Below are 24,768 nucleotides of genomic sequence, written 5' to 3'. Positions count from 1 at the left end.
ATACATACATACATACATACATACATACATACATACATACATACATACATACATACATACATACATACATACATACACACATACATACACACACACACATATATATACATACACACACACTAGTTCTCTCAAAGTTCGTAAAAAACTAAATCCGAAGTGGCACTCATACCTAGATATGTTCTCACTCTCGTTCACTTATCAATGTTATCGACCTGACCATTATTCTCCAGGGAGGTTAGCTCGGCTTAAAGTACTTGAAGCGTTTCGTGACTTGTACTATCAAACAACTCTGCCTGTAACATGGGCACCATAATTCTTTCATCTGTCAAATCTATTTCTCACTTTGGCATTTTGGTGAATTATAGAAGATTACACGTTCAGTCATTCAATTTCTTAGACGTCACACGCCAGTGATTTAACGACCATATGGTCCTGGAAAAAAGAAAAGGGAGTTGTAATGTTCTGCTTTGGCATATGCTATGTAGTTATTGACATTCACTCCGTCATCCTTGATTGAGAGAGAACAAGTGGAGCCGCCAAAAGCAAAGTGTGGAATGTTTTTGTCGCAGATGCAAAAATCTCAGTATCCTGCCAAGAATCAGGTTGTCAACCTGCACTTGAAAATTGAAATTAACTCGTGGTCGTGAGATTGGTGAATACCGCCTCCTCACGTCAAACATTATTGATTCAAATGTTTGCTCAGTTTAGTTAGTACTGTATGGACGCCTCAGTGGGTTTTATATTGGAAATTTACTATTTGAAACATCTCTTCTTCGAGGGAGTCTCTGTGCTTAGTTAACTGATGCTATGAAATTACTTTAATGTGGCGGCAAATTGGGATCGTCGAGTCGATTTGATTATATGCCTATTTGGCCACGCGAGTCGCTCCCCAAGGCATTTGTACGGTCAGCTGAAGGTATATTTAATAAGTCTTGGTTGAAATACTCTTTTTTCTACGTATCAGTAAACATCCAGTGTAGCCACAATACACGATGAGACTGCCAATGCACCATCTCAGCGTTTATTCGTTGGTTCTACCGTTCTTCTTGGGTAAGTTAAATCATTACTTCCCTCTATTTACTTTACTTTTCTGTACAAAATACGACCTTTTCGCTGTGCTATATTCAAATTGATTTCCACTATACCTACTTCATAACGATCCAAAGTGCTATTCGGTATACGATAAGGTATAGTGGTCGCATTTCAAGCTGTGTCTCAAAATGTAGATTCCACAACTAATTTGACAACCAATCAGTCAGAACATAAAAATGAATTTCAAATTAACTTTATCTATGTGTCATTCAGAATATAAAAAAACAAAATGATGTAACTGCCTTTATGACATGGGAAGTATTGGGTTTGACCCACCCACAATTGTTACTGTTTACAATAGATACGTTTAAGTTTTGTAATGTAAGTACATAGTAGGGTGAGGCAAAAAAAAAGTTGGGAACTTTGGATGTACCTCACTCAATTCTACTACATGTGTATTGTAATTGAGCGTACCTGTAAAAACGTATTGTTTACCAAATATGGCTTTATATTAGGACAAAATACCAGTATTATAATATGTCTACATCTTATAAACGCGGCAAATGATCAAATAACTGGTGTGATCGACGCACATATGATGTGAACTATAGTAACAGGGTACACATATTATATATCACGTTATTGGAATGTCTTTGCCATAGAAAAATCTATGAGGTAAAAATACATACACACGTACACACACTTCCTCACCTGAGGTGCTAGAAGATGATTAGGTGTTTATCGTATTCACAGAACATATCAACAACTTAAAGTGAAGGTTGAATAGGCTTATATTTCTATTCAGATCTATTCATTTAGATGATTCATTCACACTAGTGTCTTCCTTTAGTGTCCGTTTATCTTCACAAGCGGATGCAAAAAGGAAAAAAAGTCCGATCTAAAGACGTTTTAAACTCAAATCAAAAGAATACACTTGTAATATTTACCGGTAAATTCTACGCAAGCTCTTTGTCTACACCTGTAGTACAGTCCTCTGTATTCAAGTATGTTTTGTTAGTGTAGTTATCTTTTATACTGTACCAATCACACAAGAAAACATCTCCTTCTTTCGTCACGCAAAATTTCTGAGTGCTTTCAAATTACTTCGTTCATTTGTCGTCTGCACTGTGCAGTGCGGGATACAAGAGCATTAGACTGCCTATTAGTAATTAGATTGCGCTATACCACACTGCTCCTTTTCTTCTTCCACATCATGTATTTTTTGTCAAAATGTTATGCACTCTCTAATTATTTTGATTGACATAACCAACTTTGAACGTTACAATCGTGTTGACCTACTTTTGAAGATAATTTCGAGTAATATTCTAAAGTGACATTTATACCTCATACAAATTTGTCAGATTCACTTATTGTGTGGCCAGGAGAGTTATCGCTTTAATGGAAAACCATCGACTTACTTTTTATGAAAACTGTCCAGTGTGCTTAGACTGTGTCAACGTGATTTGATATTGTGGGCTCTTCCATTCTTACATAGGAATGGTCAGGTTTAAAATTGTAGATGCTTTCATTCTTATGAAGGGTAGTCAAGAGGTTGAATGCAATTTGAAAGTGAATTTCATATCGTGAATTCAAAGATAAGATGCAACATATGGATCCCAGTGTGAAGTCAGATAGTTTAAAACATATTACTCAAGAAATTCTCCAGATAAATGTATTTTTTAGAATGAAAACAGTGGTTTTCGTGTCCTACACTGACATAAATAGTTCGTAACACCAGCTTTCTTTCTCCTCAAGGCTATCATATTAAGCATCAATGGATGTCATTTGTGTTGTGAGTAAAAATCACCTCAATTTGTTCACATCCTTCCTCCAACACGATGGACGCCTTCAAGGTATATACAGTATTTCATAAAAACTTCATGTGGATAGGTATTAATACAGACGAGCTATTTGATCTCTAGCAGTAAAAAAAATAATTTTACATTACTGCCTTACTTGTGGCATATAGACCAGTTCAACAAGTTATCGATAATCAACCCTGTCCAGATAGTCGAGAAAGCTACAGTGTCTGCAACTGGTCCATTTTTTGAAACTGTTTTGTTAAATATAATGCATTACTTTTAATATGATACACCCCCCCCCCCATGTGCATTTAATCATCTGCAGGTAAACTCGCGAGTGTAGCTGTACACATAATTAAAATGTAATGAATTTGTATTTTATGGTACGTACCCTAGAATCAGTGCCTCCATCTACAAGAACGTGTTGGTTGGATTTTTGCATACAAAAAGTAATCGTTCTCGAGACACGCCGCGAAAGAATCAGTGCCGATCACTGTGACTGAAAGTGTATTTCCTAAATTGCGCCTAGATTTTGAATAATTAATAAGCACTACCATATATCAACGTCGTAAAGTACAGTCCTCTTTACGGCCCGGTCGTTGCTTCAACAGAAATGTGTGACGAGTGAGACAAGTCAAACTATTAACGTAGAAATGTGTGCTCTGGCTTGCGATAATGCCATATATAGGTATTAACACTGAAAGAGTTAAACCTGTTACTACCTATGGATGCAATCGAAAAAGTATTTACTTAGAAATTGAATCAATTTAGCGAATATATCCTTGGATGCTTGATGACAAGAAAATTTCCTAGTTGCAGCCAGTGCAGCTTTAATACAATATAAGCTGAGTTTATAACCCTTTTAACTGAAGTGAAAATATTGACATATTTACATATTTAAACTAGTCTAGTATATAATGGTAATGTCGAGGCATGTTTTCTATTAGTCTGGATGCCAACTGTGAGTGAAGGTATAAATGGTAATGATACTGTATAGGAACTAGACTGTGAGTGAAGGTATAAACTGTAATGATACTGTATAGGAACTAGACTGTGAGTGAAGGTATAAATGGTAATGATACTGTATAGGAACTAGACTATGTGAGTGAAGGTATAAATGGTAATGATACTGTATAGGAACTAGACTGTGAGTGAAGGTATAAACTGTAATGATACTGTATAGGAACTAGACTATGTGAGTGAAGGTATAAATCGTAACGATACTGTATAGGAACTAGACTGTGAGTGCAGGTGTAAATGGTAACGATACTGTATAGGAACTAGACTGTGAGTGAAGGTATAAATGGTAACAATACTGTATAGGAACTAGACTGTGAGTGAAGGTATAAATGGTAACAATACTGTATAGGAACTAGACTGTGAGTGAAGGTATAAATGGTAACGATACTGTATAGGAACTAGACTGTGAGTGAAGGTATAAATGGTAACAATACTGTATAGGAACTAGACTGTGAGTGAAGGTATAAATGGTAACGATACTGTATAGGAACTAGACTGTGAGTGAAGGTATAAATGGTAACAATACTGTATAGGAACTAGACTGTAAGTGAAGATATAAATGGTAATGATACTGTATAGGAACTAGACTGTGAGTGAAGGTATAAATGGTAACGATACTGTATAGGAACTAGACTGTGAGTGAAGGTATAAATGGTAACAATACTGTACAGGAACTAGACTGTGAGTGAAGGTATAAATGGTAACAATACTGTATAGGAACCAGACTGTGAGTGAAGGTATAAATGGTAACAATTCTGTATAGGAACTAGACTGTGAGTGAAGGTATAAATGGTAACAATACTGTATAGGAACTAGACTGTGAGTGAAGGTATAAATGGTAACAATACTGTATAGGAACTAGACTGTGAGTGAAGGTATAAATGGTAACAATACTGTATAGGAACCAGACTGTGAGTGAAGGTATAAATGGTAACAATACTGTATAGGAACTAGACTGTGAGTGAAGGTATAAATGGTAACGATACTGTATAGGAACTAGACTGTGAGTGAAGGTATAAATGGTAACAATACTGTATAGGAACTAGACTGTGAGTGAAGGTATAAATGGTAACAATACTGTATAGGAACTAGACTGTGAGTGAAGGTATAAATGGTAACGATACTGTATAGGAACTAGACTGTGAGTGAAGGTATAAATGGTAACGATACTGTATAGGAACTAGACTGTGAGTGAAGGTGTAAATCGTAACGATACTGTATAGGAACTAGACTGTGAGTGAAGGTATAAATGGTAACGATACTGTATAGGAACTAGACTGTGAGTGAAGGTATAAATGGTAACAATACTGTATAGGAACTAGACTGTGAGTGAAGGTATAAATGGTAACAATACTGTATAGGAACTAGACTGTGAGTGAAGGTATAAATGGTAACAATACTGTATAGGAACTAGACTGTGAGTGAAGGTATAAATGGTAACAATACTGTATAGGAACTAGACTGTGAGTGAAGGTATAAATGGTAACGATACTGTATAGGAACTAGACTGTGAGTGAAGGTATAAATGGTAACGATACTGTATAGGAACTAGACTGTGAGTGAAGGTATAAATGGTAACGATACTGTATAGGAACTAGACTGTGAGTGAAGGTATAAATGGTAACAATACTGTATAGGAACTAGACTGTGAGTGAAGGTATAAATGGTAACAATACTGTATAGGAACTAGACTGTGAGTGGAGGTGTAAATGGTAACGATACCGTATAGGAACTAGACTATGTGAGTGAAGGTGTAAATGGTAACGATACTGTATAGGAACTAGACTGTGAGTGAAGGTGTAAATGGTAACGATACTGTATAGGAACTAGACTGTGAGTGAAGGTATAAATGATAACGATACTGTATAGGAACTAGACTGTGAGTGAAGGTATAAATGATAACGATACTGTATAGGAACTAGACTGTGAGTGGAGGTGTAAATCATAATGATACTGTATAGGAACTAGACTGTGAGTGAAGGTGTAAATGGTAACGATACTGTATAGGAACTAGACTGTGAGTGAAGGTATAAATGGTAACAATACTGTATAGGAACTAGACTGTGAGTGAAGGTGTAAATGGTAACGATACTGTATAGGAACTAGACTGTGAGTGAAGGTATAAATGGTAACGATACTGTATAGGAACTAGACTGTGAGGGAAGGTATAAATGGTAACGATACTGTATAGGAACTAGACTGTGAGTGAAGGTGTAAATCATAATGATACTGTATAGGAACTAGACTGTGAGTGAAGGTGTAAATGGTAACGATACTGTATAGGAACTAGACTGTGAGTGGAGGTGTAAATCATAATGATACTGTATAGGAACTAGACTGTGAGTGAAGGTGTAAATGGTAACGATACTGTATAGGAACTAGACTGTGAGTGAAGGTATAAATGGTAACAATACTGTATAGGAACTAGACTGTGAGTGAAGGTGTAAATGGTAACGATACTGTATAGGAACTAGACTGTGAGTGAAGGTATAAATGGTAACGATACTGTATAGGAACTAGACTGTGAGGGAAGGTATAAATGGTAACGATACTGTATAGGAACTAGACTGTGAGTGAAGGTGTAAATCATAATGATACTGTATAGGAACTAGACTGTGAGTGAAGGTGTAAATGGTAACGATACTGTATAGGAACTAGACTGTGAGTGAAGGTGTAAATCGTAACGATATTGTATAGGAACTAGACTGTGAGTGAAGGTATAAATGATAACGATACTGTATAGGAACTAGACTGTGAGTGCAGGTGTAAATGGTAACGATACTGTATAGGAACTAGACTGTGAGTGAAGGTGTAAATCGTAACGATATTGTATAGGAACTAGACTGTGAGTGAAGGTATACATGATAACGATACTGTATAGGAACTAGACTGTGAGTGAAGGTGTAAATGGTAACGATACTGTATAGGAACTAGACTGTGATTGGAGGTATAAATGATAACGATACTGTATAGGAACTAGACTGTGAGTGGAGGTATAAATGGTAACGATACTGTATAGGAACTAGGCTATGTGAGTGAAGGTATAAATGGTAACGATACTGTATAGGAACTAGACAGTGAGTGAAGGTGTAAATAGTAATGATACTGTATAGGAACTAGACTGTGAGTGGAGGTGTAAATGGTAATGATACTGTATAGAAACTAGACTGTGAGTGAAGGTATAAATAGTAACGATACTGTATAGGAACTAGACTGTGAGTGGAGGTGTAAATGGTAATGATACCGTATAGGAACTAGACTATGTGAGTGGAGGTGTAAATGGTAACGATACTGTATAGGAACTAGACTGTGAGTGAAGGTATAAATGGTAACGATACTGTATAGGAACTAGACTGTGAGTGGAGGTGTAAATGGTAACGATATTGTATAGGAACTAGACTGTGAGTGAAGGTATAAATGGTAACGATATTGTATAGGAACTAGACTGTGAGTGAAGGTATAAATGGTAACGATACTGTATAGGAACTAGACTGTGAGTGAAGGTATAAATGGTAACGATACTGTATAGGAACTAGACTGTGAGTGAAGGTATAAATCGTAACGATACTGTATAGAAACTCGACTATGCTTTCTATGATTTGCTTTGGACATTGACAGTTGTCAGCTGGCTAGCGCTTTTAGAATAGTTGATTTCGTAGCAGGGATTTCCTCCACACTATATACGTATAATAAACCACGTCATCGGATCATTAATACCAGGGTTGGGTTCAGTCAATTGCAAGTGGTAGTTAAGTATGCTTCAGTAGGTACTACCTTTCAAATATGTAGCTAAAGTACGCCTTAAAACAAGTAAACTCGGTGTGTGCCCTTTAATGGACACTCTGCTACTAGTTAGCATGTTTCAGGATCAATAGCATTTCCCGCCTTTTTTCACCCATAAAAATCATGTACATTTTGTGACGTCATATAATGACATTACCTTTCACTGTAGAAAGGGCAGACTAATTCACTTTGAAGCCGTCGAAAAGCATAATTGTCTTAATTTGTGCGAATGCACGACATTAGTGCTAAGTGTTACCTTGAAATGAGAGGAAGTGGGGAAAATGTTGAGAAAATTGAGGAAATAAATGAAGGTCACAGGTCATATTGTAACAAGTAGCGACTGAAATGCTACCACTTTAACAACATTTACACATAGCCCATTTACCAAGGTACGAAGTGTTCATAAATGATCAAAGCAGTGCATGAAGTTTCATTTTGAATGACTAGCACACTATATTGATTATTTAGGGAAAGGTTTTCTTGAAATGTTGTCCTGTTTAATGGCATATTCCTATAACACACTAATATAAACATACCGTTATTATGTTTTACCACATTACTGCAATAAAGCACAGCGGTGCGTCATAACAAGTACAACCCACGGTGTACCATCTTCAGTGTACAAGAACAAATTTTTTTAATTTAAAGAATAATGTAGATTTGTAAGAACTAGGCCACGAGAACAGACAGTTAGTTGGTAATGGCGGCGGATTCAAATATTTATTTACGTTATCAGATATCAGTTCAAAGGTAATACCTGTGCTGCGTCACAAAAGAAGCAACAATGCTTGAAGGACTGTCTGAATAAGTGATGTTATTTCCTTTCTTGGTATTTTAAAGTTTGTAAAGGTTAAGTCAACGGTCCCATACAAATATTAAATATTTTTATTATAAATTTATGGCATATCTTGTCTGAATATTTTGGTTTTTGTGATTCTTGTGACAACACCAACACCACATGCCAAATAAATTACTTAGTGAAATAGAGCATACACCCTCCACCAACCAGCATAGACCCTCCACCAGATGGTGGAACGAAGGTCTATGAATAGAGTAACTGAAGTAAAGGCGAATCATTTACATACCAGTCCGAGTGTCGTTCACAGTCATAGAACTTAAACAACAGGGTGTACGTGACTTCAGTGCTTTGGAGTGCCTCGGGCAAATTTGGCAAATACCAAATGTTAAAGTACATTAAATTTTTGTACCAAGCAGCATGTGATCTACCTAGATTATTTTTGACCGTTATGTATACTAAAATAAAGACGTCATAAAATGTAAATATCCACGTAGTTTTCCTGTCACGGCAGTAATCTTCTTTAAACAGATATCACGTGAATTCAGTGTCTGGACGAAGACGTTAACTGTGACAGAGACAGAGACAGAGATAGAGACAGAGACAGAGACAGAGACAGAGACATATATAGACAGAGACAGAGACAGAGACAGAGACAGAGACAGAGACAGAGACAGTGACAGTGACAGAGGGGAGGGTGGAGGAGAGGGTCATATTTATATGTTGTTCTTTCCGTTACATGTAATGCCGCCTTACATGTACTGTGAAAGGTGAAAGTTCGACGACAGAAATGAGTACATGTTATTACAAAAACATCTGGTGACGAAGTTAATATCTTAAAAGCACGTTTCAAGGTAATATTCTCCGCACACCTTTATATGTGTGTTTATTTTCACCATATTCATTTCCTGACTTGAAGGCATCGTAAATGCAATCTGAAGGGCAATATCGATTCTTCTTGAAATTAAAGTTCGTTCTTAATGAAACTTCCGAGAAACTAACATGTTCTGTATTGGCACGATTATCGCGGCATATTTCAGTCTATCATACTCCGTTAATTTGACACGTACTAACCAAAATTGAGTTCAACGGATTTACAAACAATTTATCGTCTATAAGTTTTTATTTTGTCCAATAATTACTAGATTAGTGACAACACTATAATTGAGGGAAACACTTCGATGCTGTAAATTACCCTTTTCACAACCCGGGTAATAACAACTAATAATAATTGTGTATATTTCACTTGTTCATTGCTGTTCGGAGGCGGCATCACACACACTGTTTCCTTTTAATTACTATTGAAATCATTTTGGAAATTCAACAGAACCATTGTCACCATCATTACAAAATAGGTTGTTCATGAAAATGTGAATGGGGTATTGTGTAGGCTTACTAAAATTATACTATAAACTCTGAGATAAAGTATTCTCGTCTGTATGATGGCTATACAATAACCATTCCGTATGGCTAGTTCAACAAGTCAATAAAATATTTTTCAAATGCATGTTTTTTTCGATTTTTAATTATTCTCATGTCTCTGACTCTGTCCTGGGCGCCAATTGCCTCTTGACAGCCTTTCTTTCCTTCCTTCCTTCTTTCTTTCTTTTTTTCCTCTTAAAAGTCCTTTCTTTCACAGTTCCTCTGAATCAGTCAATTGCCTCTGACGTCATCTCTCGCTCCTGTGTTCCCTCTCTCTATGTACGAAAATAGGTTCAACTTGATATTCACCGTATCGCTATTTTGCAACACAGTCTTCACCATTAAGAGCATCTCTCTCTCTCTCTCTCTCTCTCTCTCTCTTTCTATCTCTCTCTCTCTCTTTCTCTCTGTGTGTGCATGGTTTTTCTGTCTTTGTCTCTATTCCTCTGTCTGTCTGTCTTCTCTCTCTCTCTTTCTCTCTGTGTGTGCATGGTTTTTCTGTCTTTGTCTCTATTCCTCTGTCTGTCTGTCTGTCTGTCTGTCTGTCTGTCTGTCTGTCTGTCTGTCTGTCTGTCTGTCTGTCTGTCATCAACCTCACCTTATATTGCCCACGTAAGTTGAAAGCCATAAGATTGCAGGTCTTCAATAAAGGTTAACATATGTCATAAAACAGCATACACAATTTACCATGTATTTCTAGGGATATGTGTAATTTATAAGGTTTCCCCGGAGACAAATGAATGCCCTTGGCAATGTATGACGGAATGCGTTTGAAGAGAGAAATAAAAGCGAAGGAAACAAATTTCGATTACCATAACTCGTACAGATCTGGTTTATGTTATAGCCGCTAGTCTATCGATTTGACATTTAACGGCACACAAATAAATCACTATAGTCGGTTGTTCACATCTAATATTCAGTAGAACTTTTAAGTCTTGCGTCGCAGAGTCCAATCTGCTCAGCTTTCTATTTCATTAGTATGTTCTTTGCATACACAATACGGACCGCTCTCAGTTTGAAGGCCTATTTTAAACCTGTTGACGACATATGACGAAGATTGATCAATATCAGGGTGGAGTCATTATTATCTCGGTGGGGGGGGGGGCGTTTTGGTAGTGGATTCATGTTGGAAAACGACACTCGAATGTAAACTGAAGTTTTCGAAACCTAAAACATTGATATTTTTTTGAGTAGAATTTCAACATTTTTATGTTCAGATATCTGTTGAACGAGTGACGGTCTAGATACAGAGTTGTTGAAAAAACACCATTAAGAGGTGTTATGATTGACAGATCTGTTTTATATCAAATCCAGTCTGAATGCACCAATAGATAGCTTCCTAATATATTGAAAACATTGAAACATCAGCACGTAGAAATAGCCTTGTTTTCTTTTCTTTCTTTTTTTAATTTTTTAATTTTCGAATACAATACAATACAATACAATGCAATACAATACAATACAATACAATACAATACAATACAATACAATACAATACAATACAATACAATACAAACATTACAAAACCAAAGGAAGAAAAAGTAAGAAAAAGCCAAAACCGCAAAAGTAGAGGAAAAAAGAAGAGCCTAACTCACTATAGCAAGTATAGATTACATTTAGATCAAATCATGGTAAAAGGAGAGATAACAAAAAGTTGACTGCAAGTTGTATTGCAAAAAGTCCTCAAGACTATCTATTATCTTTTTTTGTCTTTGCTTCGTGTTCATAACATTCTAGAAGCTTCTTGTAGTACTTAAATTTTTCAGCAAGGACAGTGATGATTTGGTTCAACTTTGTTCACTTTGCAACTATAAATATATCTCTTAGTATAGTCCGTAAATAGATAATATTCAAACCGTAAACATTAGGGTTTGTGGTAAGAACACCTAACAATATTTCTTTTTCTGAGAAATTCGTATTACAAAGATTAATAATAAAGATCCAGATCTGTTTAACAATTTGGCAATCATAAAATAGATGCCTCAAAGTTTCAGTTTCTAAGTTACAGAAGGTACATCTATCGTGATCAAGGAGTTTAGCTTATTACATGTGTTTACTTAGCATTAAAAGTCATTAGTTACGTTTACTCAATTTGCTTACAAATCACTTCCTGTACGAACAACAAACGTTTTACACATTAATAATTGCGGAGCTTTTGTAATTATTGGGTTTCTTTATGCTTTTTCATGTTCTCTGGTAGAAAATCAGTAATTTATTTTACTTTAATAATAAAATCCAAAATCCAAAATAAACGCACATGGCCGCTTCTTTTGTATATGTTGGCATTGGCTGTAAATAGCATGGTAATGTAATGGTTTGTTTGGGAGACGATGTTGAACATCACAACACCTCGCTGCCAACTATAGTCATTTGATTATATGAACATCTTTTTATGGATCATTTTGAAATCGGTCATAACATAGCCATGTAAGGATTTGTTAGGGAGGAAAGGACAATGTTCTGTCAAAACAGCAACCCCTAGGCCTCTGTGGTCATTTTTATGAACAGTCCCTTATGGAGTATTTGGCTAACAAAAGTAATTATAAAACGACACATCTCGGCAACCTTTATCAAGGTCTTGCAATTGATTGAAAGGAACAGAGTTTTTACAGAGTGTTTCCCTTGGAGATCTCAAGGAATATAAGAATAGTGTTGACGGCAAATTTAACACTAAAAGACCTGCTGCCTGCGATGTATTCGATCTTAATCAAATTAGATTAGGGAAAAAAGGCCTGCGTTGCTAAAGCAACATATTAGAGGAGTCGGAATATTTCCATGTTAGCATATGTTTTCTCCCTGATGAAATTATCCTACTGAGGGTAGCTATTTTTTTTTTCTTCCAGCTATCCAGTATCAGGGAATCCATTCCCTCTCCTGCCATGTCTGTAAAAGTGTATTCGGGAAGAAGGACCCCCTATGTGAGACTGATACCAACTATCCACACCAGTGTGTGGAGGGTGAGGATAGATTTTGCCTGGTGAGAATTAAACTTATAGAAAATATGAACGTTTGAAGAAAAGAATGGCAACATATTGAGAGTGACCGTGACTAGTTTGGTGTTGAAACCGAGTTACAACAAATTTAAATTTTACTATTCAAGTGAGTGATTTTGATAACAGACGGTTAATTGAATGACCCGACTCTACCCCCGGGGTATTAAAATTGAAACGTTGTATTGCGTCAATATTAATCTAGTACAGTTGGTTATCAGTGTAGACCTCATCTTATTCTAAGCAACCTAAAATAGGATGAAGTAAATGAAGTGAAATGTTAATGTTGAAAAGGTCGGTAAAAGGTCAGATAGCAAGGGCGTTCTATTTCTCTCTGTATTCATTGAGTACATTTGAGAACGTTACGTTGTAAGATGCGTTATCTAATACACCGATATATGGATATGTGTGTTTACACATACACTAGCTACTTTACGTATCGCATCTACCACTATATGATCCATGGTTCTAACGTAGCCAGCAGCCACAAAATGAATATATGAAATGATAATCCATAAAAGTCTAATGGTAGAAGTTTTATACTGATGACATTCCGTGGGGCAATGCCATGGTGATATATGTATATGTACACGTGATATATAGTGAACGGGTGTACTTTTCAGATTTCCATTAACATGAAGGCGACGATTTAGAATTACAATACATTAATTTAACTGAAACATGGATTTTGAGAAGGCATCTTTATATATACACTGTACTATATGATACAGCAGTGTTATCAAATACTTGTCAAGATAGCATGGCCTATTTTTGTTAGCGTGAACAAACCAAATAGGCAGAGAACCTAGATTGTAAACGTGTGAATGGTAAGTAGTTGTGTTACTTAGTGCCACATTCCAAGTTATAACTGATATCATACGATTACATTATAAGAATAAAGTTAGGCTGTAAGTAGATATCAGTGTGCCAGCTCCTGGATGTGGATATACACACGCTATCAAATATTTGTGTCAGCTTCTGTCAATGTATATGCACTAACTATGAGATATTACACTAACACAATTTTCTCCATGTCACAGGTTACTGTTGGAATAATACACAATTTTCTCCATGTCACAGGTTACTGTTGGAATAATTCACGAAATCGTGTCATCCGTAGTCCGTGCATGCAGTGCCCACTGTGAACGTGATACCGTATCTTGCCTGACGGGAATCCACGGGGAGTGCACTGTATGTTGTACTACAGACAACTGCAACGGAAAATCCGCCCTTGAAATCGAAAACTTACTTTCCCCTGAAGACACAGCGTTTCCTCAAACGACGACTGCCAGGTCAGCTCGAGTGTCAAATTCAACGGCCATTGATTTGGCAGTCGATTCAGGAGATGAAAGCTCTACAATGTCAAACCATACCGTGGGGATAAAGTGGATGGCGATGATTTTGCTCTGCTTTAACTTAGTTCTATTATTTGTATAATATGTTTGCGTCACCCCTTGTTATTCTGTCATGTTGATCTTCGAAGTCCTATCACTATCACTACTCTTAAACGCTAAAACTCTCCTCTGCCATCGGCATTCATACATCACGATAATGGACATTTAATGGCATGTCACTTGGTTTTCATACAGCTCAACTCATCATGGGTATGCTATAGATATCGTGAGTAAATATTATAGGATACTGTATTTGTACGATAATCAATGTCAATGGATATCGGTCAGGTCACCGATTTGTAAAAAATGTTCGATCGTAGTAGTGTTTTGGATAAAATATACGAGTCTTCGGTACATGTTATTGATTGATTGATTGATTGATTGATTGCCTAACTGACTGACTGACTGACTGATTGATTGATTGACACAAAGTGATTGACAGAGGGAGAGAGAGAGAGAGAGAGAGAGAGAGAGAGAGAGAGAGGGGGGGGGGGAACGAGTGTGTAAGTGTTTGTGTGTACGTGCCCATACGTCACGTATATGTGTGTTACTTGCACGTACACGTACCAGTCTATTGCCACTTGCACCTTCCTATTGTCTATATGAACCAAACCATTCACATTTGCTGGACATAAACTGACAGTATGGCATCTATTATATACATGTAATATATATTTGTCACGGCTACTGTGTTGACATTGAAATGTTGACTCTAGTTTCGACAATGTCACTTGGAATATTCGTAATGATACCTTAAAACAAATGTATATCTTTTACGGTGTTTTTTGACAGCATAGACATGTATTGATTACATGCTATTCACATTTATTGATTTTAACAGACTTTTGTATTATAGGATCGCTACACTAAAAATGATAAAGTTCAGCTGATGTAAAGTGGAAAGGCGAGAAATTTGTTAAAGCCAAGATTGTGGCAAATTTTTATCATGTTTTGTATTAATTTGTTAATTTAACAAATTTGTCTTGTGGTTGCAATTTTGATAGTCTAATGTAAGAAAAACTTGTTTGTAAAAGATAAATAGTATAGATTTTATAGATTTAAAAGAAAGCGAAGAATATCATGATGAAAAACCATGAGTATTTACATCATTCTACGAATGTCAGTTTTAGGTGTTCGAATCACGTGATCACATCTGTTCAATGAATTTTCCCGCCAAAATGGCTGAACACAACTTCTAGGTTTTTGCACTTTGTGTGTCTAACCAGAATTTTAGTACAAAATCGAAGAAATTATATAGTTTATGAATTGCTGTGAAAATTTGGGCGTAAAAGTGTTCAAATTCACAGAAATTTACCCTTGGATCTTATATTTTCCACACATGGAACTGAACGAGATTTTTACAGTACCCCCCCCCCCCCTAGGTGAACAGTATATATTAATTGTTTGTGACAGTATTGAATCACCTGTTGGTAAACCTATTTATGTAGCTGTACACACAATATGGCAAAATAAATCCAAATAAAAATTATTTTCTGGTCTGCATAAAATGGATAAAATCAACCTTCTATATCTAGTTATTGGTATTTTAGCAATTCCCAAAGAATGACCTAAGTTTTTTGTACGTCTATATCACCACTTTATAAAATAGGAGATTTTGAATTCGACACAGGATTTTCATATTGTCGAAAACGATATTAAATTGTACAAAGAGCTCTGAAAGATGAAAAATGACTCGACAAAACTGATATAATTGTATTGTGTTTATTCATAACATATAGTTATGTCTTGCTCTAGTACCGATTTAGATAACTCTTGGCATCGTGAGAGCATTGTAACAGTTATGTCCTTCCGTTCTTACTTTACTCCGTTCATCAATAAAATCTGTTACCGTACAGTAGTAGGAAACGATGGTGTCTGTCTCGTGAATGTTAGTAGTAAAAGAATCATCATTTTTGGGGTTTTCTGATAAATTTAAATGATAACCTTGATGAACACACTTATTTGAAATCCAATTTGACTGAAATCAGTATTGATTAATCTTATTTTGGTAAGTGTTTGCGATAAAAATCGTAGATAGATAGATAGATAGATAGATAGATAGATAGATAGATAGATAGATAGATAGATAGATAGATAGATAGATAGATAGAGAGAGAGAGAGTGTGTGTGTGTGTGTATATGTGTGTGTGTGTGTGTGTGTGTGTGTGTGTGTGTGTGTGTGTGTGTGTGTGTGTGTGTGTGTGTGTGTGTGTGTGTGTGAAATGAAACATTTCCAGTAGCTAATATAAAACTTGAGGTCTGTTTGGTCAAGAGTTTATTATTGCAAGACACAAATACCTAGTTGTACTCTGTTCTATGCTACTGACAGCATGGATAGTATTTTCTCTAGACCTCTGAAGTAGTCTGGGTATATTCACACTGCTTTGTAGTCTTGCTGCTAGACATTCGGGATTTCTTCCGATACGATAAGCGAACGAAGTTCGCAGTGAGGGCTTGCCATCCTCGATAGCGATGTTCGGTCGTGCGTCGTATATCGGATCGGAAGAACATCCGCGTTCTATCAGCTAGACTAACTGCTTTGAGGAGGTGACATAAAGCGCCACCAATGGTAGTATTGCAGAATCTAAGAATCTATTCAATACGGTCTTCTTTAGGACAATGTCTGACAATTTTTTCCAGATCGTTCAAGTTACCAATAGCGCATGGAAGGAAGTCATAACATGTAGCCCAATCCGCCACTGTTAGTACTACCTTACCAGTGGTTACCCAATTTTGTTATAATTCATCTACTCCATCAAACGTGAACGCATCATTTGTGAAGACAGTAAAAGTGTAGATAGAGAGCTCTAGACGTACATTTTGTACATTCATGGTGTCTTTACTCAAATGTATCACTGCCCCCATTTCTCGATATACAGGGAAAACCACTAACCTCCGTCTTAGGTTACGATCGACCAGGCAAGTGTTCTGTTCGCACGAGAACTCGGTAATTCAAATTCGACTATCCAGTCCCTATGGAGGCTAACCAAATGTATGCTCAATACTGGCAAAATATTGACTACATATACACATGATTAGTATCGAACTGCTGTTGTTAGGATTAAAGCGAGTTCAACTTACACTTGGGAGATAGTGGGTTGTTGACCCTATGATTCACATGTAAAGACGTGTTCACGTCGGTGATCTATTAAAAGGACACAGTCTATACTTCACTGTATACATCTGAAATAGATGCGTACAGAAACGGCCACTATAAACGTCCCATCAGGGTTATCATTATAAAGCTTCATCTTTCATCTACTTTCATCTACTGCAAGGTATAATCTATCCGGTTATTAGAATAAGAAACTTTGAAGTACGTACAAACAAGGAATCATTCTTCCCTACGGTTATAGCTGATAGCTGATATATCATTTATTCAGAGAAGCCTTCAAGTTACCGCGGCGCTTTTTACACAGTAAGTCTTGGACAGTTATTAAATAAACTGAGATTTGATGAAAAGTTGGCAAGTGTGGGCGTCATATTAATCTTACATTCTAAATCGACGTAGACACTCTTGTACTTTGTCAATGTTTTTATCACGCTGCCATAAGAGTTTTAGTGTAATGCCTTCATATTTCTGAACCGTTTTCTTAAAGTTTGACATATTTTGTTCATAGTGAGAGATTATTGTAACATACGACTGTCTGGAGTCACTACCATTGGTATCTAAACCGCTATGCATGTTAGAATCTCTGCTATGTGACCTCATACTTTAAAGGTTGTGGGTCCTCATTTGCTATTCAAAATGACGAGGCTATCAAGTCCCATCATCTTGGAGGAAAATATCGCGATATCTTAAAGACTATTGTGCCAACAATTGATATTGGGAGAAAATAGGCTTTGATGGCGGCTAAATTTTTTTCATATACCAGTGGGTCATTTTGTGTTTTACTGGATTGTCATTCAGCCATGAATATGAAGGTTGCATATGAAAATACACTCACCACACAGTAAGTTATATGTAACATCATGTCGTATATAATATCATACGAGCATCTGTTGTATCGGGCGGTCCGGTGGATGTGGGTATATCTAATATATTCCTAATTTGCGTACGTGTCGCCACAATGTCAGATGTAGAAACATTATGTGCCCATTCCAATCTTCGACCGTCTTTTGTCAAACTTAGTTAGGATTGATATTTTGTTGTTGTTGTTGTTGTTGTTGTTGTTGTTGTTGTTGTTGTTGTTGTTAATGGCAGTTGTTGCTGCGTTTAAATAATGGTAGCGTTATTTTGGAGGTATCTTAAACCTCCTTGGGTCGATGAAGTCAAGTCAAGTCGACTTCGAATTATATAATTTTTATAGTGTTTTTATTTGATACTTAGTAAGTAGTGCCCGTTCTGTATATTATTACATAATTATGTACCAGCGATTACTTACACTAATTAAACTTTTATTCTGAGTGAATATTAGGTTCCTGACGTGCATTCTAACAACATATGTAATAATAACAGAACCCCACGCCACGTGAGTTCCAGTGTGGGTACTCAGGGGTATTGGCACTCGTGCTTGTAGTGTTTGCTTCATTTTCACTCGTCTCGCTGGACAATCTCATTATGATATCGCATGTTATAGATTATGTTAGTGCACACAATTAGTAAATAAATGAAAACTATTTCAGAAGGTTTTCTTTATGAATATGACAACATAAATTCTGGGTCTGAATACATCTGTTTAAACAATATTATAAGCTGTATTAATTTATTACCAAGTGTCTTTTACTAAGTAGTCATTTTAGCCTTTTTGTGATTATTATAACCAATTTGTTGTTTTTAGCTTTATTATATTGTTTTACCATACTTTTAAATCTATTGTATGTACACCATTTTTGAATATTAATAAATAGCAAAGGCGCTTTAGAAAATAAATAAACTTTAAACTATTTCTTCATTAAAAGTTAATGAAATAGGCCGAGAATGTCTAATATTTCACTCAGAATAAAAGTTCCAAGAATATCTTCAAACTTTATCTTATTTATTTATTTATTTATTTATTTATTTATTTATTTATTTATTTATTATAAACCATACAACAGCTAGACATATTGCCCAATAACAGAAAGAAGATTCAGTGTTAATGCAGGAGGAAACCGGATCACCCGGGGAAAACCTCCGTTGTTCGGTGGATCGAGTCAAACTGTCCGACACTCTTCTTACTTACAACACGTGGTAAATTTAATCAAAACCTTGAATGGGTTCGAACCCCAACCGTTGATTAACACTTGTTCCTGGTCCCTTGAAATAATACAAGAATTTGAGAATTCTTGTTTTCCAGGAAATCAATCGACAATGGTCTGTTTCTTCTTCATTTTCCCACGCGGTATAAGCGTAAAGTTTTGTTAATGTCTCGAGTTGCGTATTTTTGGGAGTTGAATTCTGTGTTCTTTCCTCCACACTTCGAATGGCGTCCTATGTTCTCCTTGTTCTAGAATACAAATGTACACGTTGCCAACGTTCGGTGACATTTTAAACAGGCAACTTTACATTACTGCTAGAATTATACGGATATGGTTACTTGATTCTATATGACCTGTAAGAATGAGTCAACTTCTCGACACTTTGTACGGAACAAGATCTTTTGGAGACCCACGCGAAAAACGTGGGAACCATCGAATCCTGGGACCTATCATCCTATCCCTAACTGTATGTATAAAACGTGGGAATCATCGAATCCTGGGACCTATCATTCTACCCCTAACTGTATGTATAAAACGTGGGAATCATCGAATCCTGGGACCTATCATTCTACCCCTAACTGTATGTATAAAACGTTGGAACCATTGAATCCTGCGACCTATCATTCTACCCCTAACTGTATGTATATACGTAATGTATAAAACGTGGGAACCATCGAATCCTGGGACCTATCATTCTACCCCTAACTGTATGTATAAAACGTGGGAATCATCGAATCCTGGGACCTATCATTCTACCCCTAACTGTATGTATAAAACGTTGGAACCATTGAATCCTGCGACCTATCATTCTACCCCTAACTGTATGTATAAAACGTGGGAATCATCGAATCCTGGGACCTATCATCCTATCCCTAACTGTATGTATAAAACGTGGGAACCATCGAATCCTGGGACCTATCATTCTATCCCTAACTGTATGTATAAAACGTGGGAATCATCGAATCCTGAGACCTATCATTCTACCCCTAACTGTATGTATAAAACGCGGGAATCGTCGATTCCTGGGACCTATCATTCTACCCCTAACTGTATGTATAAAACGCGGGAATCGTCGATTCCTGGGACCTATCATTCTACCCCTAACTGTATTATGACTTATTCACTCAATTTTTCTAAATGGCCGGGGTTAACGTTTCGGCAAAATACTAGGGAAATTCTTGCGATAAATTCTGCTTTCTGTCAAATATGCACCATGTGACTGAAACCGTCACATGAATCTGGAATCGCACATATTTGACTGGTAGTTTACGTGATATAGTTTATAATTAGCCGCTATGCATTTCAAAATGGTGTTTATGGCATCTACTGACATAACCAATTCATTGACTATATGTTCCACATCGTGTTGTTGATGTATACGTTACAGCCATCGGTAAAACTGCACAATATATGAAATGAAAGGTGCAGGCAGTTTTGTCCAGTTTATGAAACGGTCAATCTTATGTAAGTTAGAGTAAAGGGATGAACTTAAATTTGATTGTGCTAATGATACTTGAAATCTAAGACTGTCTTCATTGGCGTGGGTTCACTAACATTATCCTATCTCTACAAGTCACAGTAGCTTCCTTTGCTTTGTTGGGGTTAGACATCTATGGTATTAGAAACTCCGCTCACCTCGCTCTCTGAGTTTCTAATACCACAAATAACGCCACTTTAGAAAAAAACTAAGCTGTCGGAGATTGTAAACATTTACATATTTCAAGAGTCGCACATAAATATAAATATAAATATAAATATTAATTCTTTTTTCACGAGTACATCCAAACCACAAAACAGTACGCATTGTTGTAGAATTGAATAATTTTAATGACTACCTAGATATAGAAATTCACAACTCATGCAGAAAATACAGTGTAAAAGTGATATTCTTGTCTGGAATGGAAGCAACATGGAATAGACATTACCATAAAATGATAATGAAAAAAAAAATTGATAAATTTAGAATTATATTTTTCACTTTGGTAAATGGACAGAGAGTTGGCTAGATTACATTAGGGAGCAATAAATGATGAAAGGAATTATTAAAATCTGACAATACAACTAATAATATAAAAACAATCGATTAATTATTGAAACGTATAAACTACTGGAAACCAATTTTGGACTGAGATTGCCTCATGGACTGGGGGGGGGGGGTTTAAACAGTTCCATATTGTAATACCGGTGTACTTTAAGTAATGTATATGCTACAACATTTAGCATTGATTGGGAATATTTAAGGGTCTGAAACAAACTGGTGTAGGCCCTCTGGTATAGGCCCTCTGGTGTAGGCCCTCTGGTATAAGCCCTCTGGTGTAGGCCCTCTGGTGTAGGTCCTCTGGTGTTGGCCTAAGTTTGTTACATATATCAAAACTAAATTTGGAGTACCGTACTGAAGTATACAACATTTGAAAGAAGTCCAGAAAACATACTCTTATTTCAACTCTATCTTCTATACACTATTCCCAGAAGTATGACGTTTACAAAGTGAATGCACATATGTTAAACTAAGTTGCTGTTTTTTTCATCTATAGCCTGTATAGGAAAGCAATACGTCATTGTCATTTTCACCAATTAACAAATGTTTGTCCAACAGCGAAAAGAATTGGTACAATTAAAGAAGCGGGCTAAAGCTAATATCAGAAACTTATTATACATTCCCAGACCATATCGAGTGGAGGATTTCAACGACTTGATTGGTGAGTTCTGATCACATGATGAAACTTACTTTCTGTAAACATGAATGTGAAGTGAAGTACTCATTCCTGGTTGGACAACACGATCAAACAGGAAGTCAGGTTTATATATAATTTAGAAATGTTGCAACGTTGTTTGGTTATTGGAAAAGGAAAATAACGCACAAACAGATTGTATAAACACATTTTACAAACACCATGGCATCGATTAAACCAGGTAAATAACACCACCAACATAGTCTGGTATACACCAATATTGTCAGGTACAATGTGCAGTATCTACATAACTGTATGGTATTCCTTTCACAAAACTGTTCAAACGTGATTTTTGGTCAAAGGTCAAAACTTTCATACGCATTTATTTGATAAAGTGTATTTGATGCATGTGTCTTTGCGTGTGTGTATGAAAAGTGTCCAATGCAAGAAATGGTATGTTAGATTTGATTTGAAATCGTTAGTTTTATCATAAATCTTGGAACTTATTGAATGATAGATTGATTGATAGATTAATAGATTGAAAGTTGGTGGGGATATTCTCTGAAATGTCTACAACAGAAGTAATACCAAACATATCATTGTTATAACTGAACAAAAACAACTGTAACTATGATAACATCGGCTTCAATAAAGAATGCTTTAACATGATGGATAAACAATTTCTAAAGGATGTCCACTGAATATACAAACTGAATTCAATGTTTAGTTCTGCTACAATGTCATTGGGACATTCTTTACTTTACACAGATAGATTTCCCCTACTTGCTGGTCCCATAGCTGGTATGAGAAAAGAAGATAGCCCTTACTTCTGGGAAATATTTGGTGTATGGTTATTGGAACGTGGGCGACCCAACACGAGAGGGAGATTGAGCCTGTTCCCAACTCTTGTTGGTAAGGGTGCCAATCAATACGATATTGAGGTGCTCACGTTTGCAACATGTAAGTTCTCGAATTGTTTACTGTATAACATTTGTAAATCAAACCTGTTGAAATGCTTAAATTTGTAACAAGTTTAGTTTCGTATCTGTGATCAAAACAAAGTACATCGTGTACAACAAAACTGACTGAAGAATCCATCACGAATTCAGTTATCGACAAAACACTGCAATATCAAAATTGGTAGTATTACATTGCCTGACCGAAAAACACATCCAAACAGACGGATATTAATTTGCATAATGATGACATACACTATGAAAAGGTTATTTATATTTGTTTGTTTGTCTCAGATAAACGATGGCCTGCATGTTACTGGAGGGATGTTCATTGCTATCGATGTTTCATCTCTGAGATATTCAGAATGGGACACAAGTGTGTCCGCCATCGATATCATGACTGGGTAAAAGAGCTGTTGGAAAACAAAAATCGGCGTCGCAATCATCAAACGAACAAATCTACAAGCCAAACATGTGAAGAAAAAAAAACAAGAGAAAGTGTGCAGCTGCATCGAGAAAACACGAAAAAGACCAAACCATATAAAGAAAAGAACTCAACAGATCATCGAAAAGCAAAACAACAAAATACAAAAGAAACATCATCAATAACAAAAACGCAGAAACCTCAAAGACAACTGAGCTCTGATGCCCTTTCGGACAAAACAGACAGTGAAAAATATGAGACAACAAAATCCTTACCTCGGAGTCTTTCTAACAGTGGTACATCAAGTTCGAATTCTACAATTGCAGTATCAAGAAATAGCAGTTATTACAGTAATGCTAGTAACTGCTCTTCTAGCACTACTACATCAATTTGGACAGATCATGCAAGTAGGAAAAGTCAAAACTCAACCAAAGATAAACAAAGTACTGATACTTCTTGCACGCTTAGTATTAGAGATCTAATTTCTGATTCTGACTCGACCTTCAAAATTAGTACTAGTGATCTGTCATTGACTGATCTGATGTAAAATTTCTTCTTGTCAAAAGTTCTGTAACATTGGTGGTTATATAGTCTTGTGTTCTTTACAAACTCTTCCAGCTCTGGACTTATACACCATGGGTCTACAAGGCTATGCTCTCCATCCTTGAGTACATATCACATAGCATACAAGTCCAGAGCTACCCTAAATTAGGAGTAATGGTTCTAAAAACTTTGGCTCCATGTCATGTTAAATCCATTAGTACACAAACCCTTGTAAAATTTCAGTCATTCAACAATAAAAGCGTGTGAAGCAGACGCGGTTCGTGAAAAGAAAGGTGTGTTTAACATTTGCTGCTGAGGGTGGTATGTGGCGTTGATGGTATACTTGGAATACTATACACCCATGTGGGACTCCACCCACATACTACACAAGAACCTCTGTGACTGGGTGCAGGGAAACAATAGCACAATACACAACATATACATACAACGAAACGGTTTTAAGTTTAACATGAAGAATTTTAATTCATTTAAGATAAACATGTCAACAAAGTGGAACTGATAGTCTGTATTGCTTATCCCAAAACACATCACAAATCATTTAGCATTGAAAATTTGAAGTCAAGACAATCCATCAAATTATACATATTGACAAATAACCTGAATATTTCATAGGAAAAAGAGACATTCAATGTGAAAAAATATAAAAGTTAAAAGTTATTGACTCGTACAATAGAATATCTAGACTGTCGACAGTTGCTCGCGCCTTTTTTCCCCCTACGTTTTATCTAAACT

The 24,768-nt window shown here is 36.2% G+C and overlaps 1 long non-coding RNA gene across 1 annotated transcript; it reads left to right on the top strand.

Moving 5' to 3' along the window:
• The first annotated feature begins 959 nt into the window (after positions 1–959).
• On the top strand, positions 960–13,990 carry LOC144434433 (uncharacterized). Its single transcript, XR_013480824.1, has 3 exons — positions 960–1,050; positions 12,699–12,832; positions 13,886–13,990. It is a non-coding gene; the product is annotated as an uncharacterized LOC144434433 (long non-coding RNA).
• The last annotated feature ends 10,778 nt before the right edge of the window (positions 13,991–24,768 follow it).

This window comes from Glandiceps talaboti, chromosome 4 (assembly GCF_964340395.1).
Source record: "Glandiceps talaboti chromosome 4, keGlaTala1.1, whole genome shotgun sequence".
Taxonomy (NCBI): Eukaryota; Metazoa; Hemichordata; class Enteropneusta; family Spengelidae; genus Glandiceps; species Glandiceps talaboti.
Note: the sequence above shows the minus strand (reverse complement) of the source record. Positions and strands in the feature narration are given on the sequence as shown.